Here is an 8215-nt window from a genome sequence, read left to right as displayed (position 1 = left end):
CTTACGTATCGCCATCAACGATTGGCATCGGTCCAATACCACAGTGCACAGCTGAAGCACGTGCAAGATATGGCTAACATGAGGAGACAGGTGGAGAGAACCGAGCAACTATTGACAAAAGCAGGGAATTAAAATATTCTGCTAGCGGAGGAACTGCGTTTGAACAATTAAAAGTAATTGCAAATACTTATGACAATGAATGAGCACAAACTCTTCAACAAAATCGTTGTCGCCGGGAACAACTCGATTTAGCCAAAACTAAATACGATGTAGTCCACTCCAAACTAGATAAATCTGTTGAGTTATCTACAAACAGGAGCACACAATTTGATAACATGCAGGCAGTTTTGTTGAACGTTACTTAAAATAACAATGCTCTATTCCAAATTCTGCAGACCAAAGACGATCAGTTCATGAACACAATGACTAAGTTGGATGACAAATCAGCATAACTCATTGAAGTCACTGACCAAATGAATGATGAGAGAACTCAGGCGATGAAGATGGAAATATTGATTTCGAAGCAAGCGGAGGAAATCTCGTCACTGAATCTCCAACTCCGTACTCCAGACCTCTATCTGCAAATGATGACAGATAAGTCTAAGACCAAAAGGAGCAAGTGCGACACTCACGTGTCCAAGATCAGTACTTTAAGAGCTCTAGTGGACTCTGTAATGCAGCAGAATACCACCCTTAGGTACAACCTGGTGGAATTCCAGAACAGTCACACGCTAAATCATGACTATCCAACCAAGCAACCGGAGTCCGGTACTCAAAGGAGTGAAGACGATAGGTTTCAGATGTTGCCTCCCTCATGTATCCCTCAGTCTTCTCCTCTTGGCCATGAGTAATATGATGCCTCTTCACCAACAAAGCCAAAGCTTGGCTTCTCCTCTTGGCCCTTCGGCCCACACTTCCCCACAGGTTGAAGCCAACCCTCTCCGCCCGCTTGACGTGGAACACCTTGACAAACTCGTCAAGAATTTCCCCACCTTTGACCCCGTTCCAGGTCAGCCAAAAAATACTAAGATGTTCCTAGCTGACATAGAGGACGCATTGGATGGCTACCCAAACGCTACGGGTTCTGACAGGAAGCGAACGTCGAATAGACGCATGACGAGGTTCATTTGTCTACAACAGCAACACATGCTAAATGACTATGCTCAACTTGCCACAGCTTCGAAGTTAGAATTCAGTGGTTCTGCGACTCGCAAACACGATAGCTCACTGGCTAACACTGTAAACAAGCTCAGAACGAACACAAGCTTACTATCACTTCATTCAGCTTACTTTGGCCTACTCAATGAAACAGGAATGGAAGAGCTGCTACCATTCAAACAAATGTTTCTGTCGAACATGTACCCCACCTTCAATACCTACTTGGGCCCTGCAGCCCACATTGGCTTGCCTATCTTACAACTCAGAGAGCTTGCAAGCACAGGTTTTGAGGCATCAAAGGTTTGCAACGCTAAGAGCCCTGACCACTCAGTTTTGAAGTTTCACCAGGAGCACTCACTCCAGTTAGAGGGTGCATTATCAGGTATTGGAGCATTGAGAGATAACGCACAACAACGGTTTCTACCATGAAACCACAAATCCGATAACCACCGCTGTCCAAATAACTGTAAAGTACGTCACCATCGAAACTACTACCACTACAATCGACCTGTACACTACGTTCCTGCACCCAACCCACACAAAGTGTCAGAGCACAAGGGTAATAAAGGGTTAAAGGGCGATCAAAACGTAGACCAATGTTCTCTAAAAGTTCCACTACGTGAAGAACTGAAGCGAGAAAAATTGGAGAAAAAGTTAAAAAATAAGTCACAACGACTAGACAGGGAACTGCCGGATGCCAGGTCCGCAGTACTTAACATACTTAGCAAGGACGTTAAAAAATCTAATTTCTCCTGCTCTCACTCAAGACCCTATCCAGGGCCCGCTTGATCAAGAAACAAGCCCACAGGCTTTTTCTATAGACACTGATACAAAGGTTTCAAAGATAAAGGTCAAAAGCTTCGTTAAAGCCAAGCCCACTCAAAATCCGAAAAGTCGATCTGCTTTCTACTTGAACAGAAATGGCACATCATGTCGTTGTGAACGACCACTCCACTTTGTGGGGAATATGTCCACTAAACGCGACTCTTAACGGCCTTTCCTGGAAACAATCCTGGAGGACTGCTTAACTTGTCATGCGCTAATTGATTCGGGTGCAACAATATCTATCACCTCTCAAGAGGATAGGAAACTCTGTCATCACCGATAAATCCACTATAATTGAGAATTAATTTATAATTGAGCCCTGTCTATGTTCGTAGATAAGATGAGAGCACCCCTCCAGCTAGGATGGAGTCCGTCACTCCTCAACAGGCTTGGTCCTGTTTGTGGGTGAGTCCCAGAAAGAGGGCCAATTATCTACAAATTCTATCTTTTGGGAGGGGCAGAAAACAGTTTTCAACCAGCGATTGAGTTGTGAGACTCTGCTGTAGAGCTCATCACTCCCCCTAACTGGGAGGGGGCCAGAGACAATTACTCGATGCCGACACATCTTTCTAGCTAATTTACACTCTGAAGCTATGTTGCGCTTAGTGACCTCTGACTGTTTCATCCTAACATCGTTGGTGCCGACGTGGATAACAATATCTCTATACTCTCTACACTCGCCAGTTTTAGCTTTAGCCAGCACCATCTTCAGATTAGCCTTAACGTCGGTAGCCCTGCCCCCTGGTAAACAGTGTATGATCGCTGGATGATTCGTTTTAAGTCTAATACTGCGGGTAATGGAGTCGCCAATGACTAGGGTTTTCAATTTGTCAGAGCTAACGGTGGGAGGCTTCGGCGTCTCAGACCCCATAACGGGAGGAGTAGAGACCAGAGAAGGCTCGGCCTCTGACTCCGACTCGCTGCTTAATGGGGAGAACCGGTTGAAAGTTTCTGTCAGCTGAATGAGCGACACCGGTTGAGCATTCCTACAGCATTTCCCTCCAGAAGCCATGAGAAAGTTGTCCGGCTGCGGGGACCGTGCGAGGGGGATTTATACTAACGTTACTATCTGTACTTACTGGTGGCACAGACGCTGTTTCATCCTTTCCTACACTGAAATTACCCTTGCCTAACGATTGCGTCTGAAGCTGGGCTTGCAGCACAGCTATCCTCGCCGTAAGTCGATCGTTCTCCTGTATATTATGAGTACAGCGACTGCAATTAGAAGGCATCATGTTAATGTTACTTAGCTTCGGCTGTTGGAAGTCCTGACGAACCATGTCCAGAAACGTCCGGAGTGAAAAAGTTGAATGAAAAAAAGTTGAGTGAGGGAATAACAGAAAATATAAACGGTAATTAAAAAGTTGTCAGGTAGCAAAGTAAGGTTGGCAACAAAATTGCATAGCAGCACGTAAACAAGTCTGCAAGTTGTGACCAGAAAATGGATGCAGTCTATCACAGTGCCATCCGTTTTGTCACCAAAGCCCCATATACTACCCACCACTGCGACCTGTACGCTCTCGTTGGCTGGCCCTCGCTTCATACTCATCGCCAAACCCACTGGCTCCAGGTCATCTACAAGACCCTGCAAGGTAAAGTCCCCCCTTATCTCAGCTCGCTGGTCACCATAGCAGCACCCACCCATAGCACACGCTCCAGCAGGTATATCTCACTGGTCACCCCCAAAGCCAATTCCTACTTTGGCCGCCTCTCCTTCCATTTCTCTGCTGCCAATGACTGGAACGAACTACAAAAATCTCTGAAACTGGAAACACTTATCTCCCTCACTAGCTTTAAGCACCAGCTGTCAGAGCAGCTCACAGATTACTGCACCTGTACATAGTCCATCTATAAATAGCCCAAACAACTACCTTTTCCCCTACTGTATTTATTTATTTATTTTTGCTCCTTTGCACCGCAGTATTTCTACTTTGCACATTCATCTACTGCAAATCTACCATTCCAGTGTTTTACTTGCTATATTGTATTTACTTCGCTACCATGGCCTATTTATTGCCTTTACCTCCCTTATCTCACCTCATTTGCTCACATTGTATATAGACTTATTTTTCTACTGTATTATTGACTGTATGTTTGTTTTACTCCATGTATAACTCTGTGTTGTTGTATGTGTTGAACTGCTTTGCTTTATCTTGGCCAGGTCGCAGTTGTAAATGAGAACTTGTCCTCAACTTGCCTACCTGGTTAAATAAAGGTGAAATAAAAAAAATTAAAAAACATTGTTCAATGATATCAAAAGGGCTTTGAAGCCAACTAAACGTTGATTTAAAGTGGAATAATGAGACACTACACTTCGAGGTTTCACTCAATCTACCTCACCTCTCACATTGAGAGTCATGCTGAAACTACCCTTCCAGGACGTATTGCTCGTTCACCCTGTGTATGTTACCAGTCTCGAATCTGAACCCCTGCTACTTGGAGCAGACTTGATGGTTCGGTTACTCCCACTGATGGATTGGAAAACCAACCATGTATGGTCACAGGTCACAGTGCCTTCTCAACTGACCACACTGTCTTCCCCTAACGCTAGCTGCAATGCAGTCACCCACGACGGGTATCTGTCGAAAGCACCCCTTGGGAAAAAGACGTTTTGCAACCTCTTGGTACAGAATCAGATCCAAGGAGATATTACGATATTTCGACACATTCCATCAGCAAACCTGATTGACCCTTATTTTCATGATTTCGAGCCAGCTGCCTCTGGGAATGAGCAACTTCCCTCCTCCTTGCAGTTGTGCAATACGATAGTTGAGATGAACTTCTCTTGACGCTGTGGTGACTGACAGGCCTCGACAGCCACTGAGCGTTGTGAAGCACAAACACCAGGATGTTCGGTTGAAAGGTTACAGCCATTCTCATAACAACGCGGCCACTGACAACTCGTACATAGGGTCCGAACTTTTCGTTTGCGTCTCGGATACCAACACCAATCGCTGGTGGAGAGGTCCCGAGACACAAAGGGGAAGAATAGTAGCCCAGACCCATGATGAGCCTCATCGAGGCCGGTAGGGGGGTCGAGACTACATCCAACACCATACGAGGCCGCCAGAGCATAAAACTAATTTAGTTGTTAACTCCCCTATGATAACAGTGAGGAGCAGACAGGCCCCTAGACAGGGATTATCTTAGAACATATCTAAGATATTACTGAGGTGTACCACACTGGTCGTAAAGGAAGTCCGGTGGACTTTTCCACCTCCAAAACAATTGGCAACAATAATCATTCTTTGCCATGTGTAGTAGCCACTACAAGACAACTAGTAAAATGCTCTAATCATGTGTTCCTGTAGGATAACATTTCAGAATAAATCGGTAGGATAACTGGTCCCCTTGAGTACCAGTACCAATACCACAGTCAGTCCAGCAACCATCAGTAAGAGGATTAGAGACCTCACAAGTCAAACTGCTATTGATAATAGCGACAGAGGAGTTAGTAGTCAATCAGATTGCAACACGTGGAAGGGAATCTCCAGAACACTCTTCTGATGGTCAACACACATGCCCCTAATAAATAGAACCCTCCATTAAGGAGGAAAGTTATTAGAAGTCATGAACCATGATCACACCTCTTACGACAGGTTCAGTGCTTAGGGAGTACTTTTGTTGTGAGGTTAGCTCCTCCGTGGATAACATAGCTATGAAATAGACTTCTTCATACCTACCGCCACTACAGACTCACTCCCTCGAATTCTGACTGACCTCCAGGCATTGACCTGAAAATTACCTGATTGCGTCAGACTTGTTCTGAATAAATTGTAGTCTACCAGGATACTTGTTTTTTCCCTTGACATGCGCGCTTGTGTAAATATAAATGCAGGATCAGGATCACTTAAGGGTTTGAGCAAAATACCAGCCTTAGTAAAGTTGAACATTTACTTTGAAGCCTTTGACTCTACAGCTACAGTACTCTCCAGTTTTCTTCCCAGAAGTCCATAGGTCATCCCTGTAGACTGCCCAAAACAAGTGCCTTACAGCTGTAGGCTTGTCATGTAGTTATCAACTTAGGATAGTGCCCTAAGCAACACACTGCAAATTAGGAAAGCCCAAGATATGACATTAGACAATGCCATCATATGGTCATTTTGCCAAGACCATGGACATACAGTATATAGAATACAGTCCACTTAGATGACTAAGGTGGGATAACTATATTTTGTTTTGTTTATGCTTTCATTCATTTTGTTTCATTTTCTTTGACACTTAGAAAGTGATAGAGCCATAACCAACTTCCCCATACAAATCAAATCAAATCAAATTGTATTGGTCACATACACACGGTTAGCAGATGTTAATGTGAGTGTAGCGAAATGCTTGTGCTTCTAGTTCCGACCGTGCAGTAATATCTAACAAGGAATCTAACAATTTCACAACAACTACCTTATACACACAAGTGTAAAGGAATGAATAAGAATATGTACATATACATATATGGATGAGCGAGGGCCGTGCAGCATAGGCAAGATGCAGTAGATGGTATAGAGTACAGTATATACATATGAGATGAGTAATGTAGAGTATGTAAACATTATATAAAGTGGCATTGTTTAAAGTGACTAGTGATACATTTATTACATCCAATTTTTTATGATTAAAGTGGCTAAAGATTTGAGTCAGTATGTTGGCAGCAGCCACTCAATGTTAGTGATGGCTGTTTAACCGTCTGATGGCCTTGAGATAGAAGCTGTTTTTCAGTCTCTCGGTCCCCGCTTTGATGCACCTGTGCTGACCTCGCCTTCTGGATGATAGCAGGGTGAACAGGCAGTGGCTCGGGTGGTTGTTCTCCTTGATGATCTTTTTGGCCTTCCTGTGACATCGGGTGGTGTAGGTGTCCTGGAGGGCAGGTAGTTTGCCCCCGGTGATGCGTTGTGCAGAACCCACTACCCTCTGGAGAGCCTTACGGTTGTGGGCGGAGCAGTTTCCGTACCAGGCGGTGATACAGCCCGACAGGATGCTCTCGATTCTGCATCTGTAAAAGTTTGTGAGTGTTTTCGGTGACATGCCAAATTTCTTCAGCCTCCTGAGGTTGAAGAGGCGCTGCTGCGCCTTCTTCACCACGCTGTCTGTGTGGGTGAACCATTTCAGTTTGTCCGTGATGTGTACGCCGAGGAACTTAAAACTTTCCACCTTCCCCACTACTGTCCTGTCGATGTGGATAGGGGGCTGCTCCCTCTGCTGTTTCCTGAAGTCCACAATCATCTCCTTTGTTTTGTTGACGTTGAGTGTGAGGTTATTTTCCTGACACCACACTCCGAGGGCCCTCAACTCCTCCCTGTAGGCTGTCTTGTCGTTGTTGGTAATAAAGCCTACCACTGTAGTGTCGTCTGCAAACTTGATGATTGAGTTGGAGGCGTGCATGGCCACGAAGTCATGGGTGAACAGGGAGTACAGGAGAGGGCTGAGAATGCACCCTTATGGGGCCCCAGTGTTGAGGATCAGCGGGGTGGAGATGTTGTTACCTACCCTCACCACCTGGGGGCGGCCCGTCAGATAGTCCAGGACTTAGTTGCACAGGGCGGGGTCGAGACCCACGGTCTCGAGCTTAATAATGAGTTTGAAGGGTGCTATGGTGTTAAATGCTGAGCTGTAATCGATGAAAGCATTCTTACATAGCTATTCATCTTGTCCAGATGGGTTAGGGCAGTGTGCAGTGTGATTGTGATTGCATCGTCTGTGGACCTATTGGGGTGGTAAGCAAATTGGGGTGGTAAGCAAATTGGAGTGGGTCTAGGATGTCAGGATATGATTCTTGACTAGTCTCTCAAAGCACTTCATGACATGATGACGGAAGTGAGTGCTACGGGGCGATAGTCGTTTAGCTCAGTTACCTTAGCTTTCCTGGGAAAAGGAACAATAGTGGACCTCTTGAAGCATGTGGGAACAGCAGACTGGGATAGGGATTCATTGAATATATCCGTAAACACACCAGCCAGCTGATCTGTGCATGCTCTGAGGACACGGCTAGGGATGCCGTCTGGGCCGACAGTCTTGCGAGGGTTAACACGTTTAAATGTTTTACTTACATTGGCCACGTGAAGGAGAGACTGCAGATTTTGGTAGCGGGCCATGTGAGTGGCACTGTATTGTCCTCAATGTGAGCAAATAATGCATGCATTAGTAGTAGCCTACCCAACTCGCCAACGATCATCAGGCTAATGGCCTGGTACTCATGGCTCTATTGTCTCTTTAACCACTCTGACATAAATGCAAATGC

This window comes from Salmo salar, chromosome ssa21, assembly GCF_905237065.1.
Source record: "Salmo salar chromosome ssa21, Ssal_v3.1, whole genome shotgun sequence".
In the NCBI taxonomy this organism is placed as follows: domain Eukaryota; kingdom Metazoa; phylum Chordata; class Actinopteri; order Salmoniformes; family Salmonidae; genus Salmo; species Salmo salar.
This window is presented reverse-complemented; position numbering follows the sequence as displayed.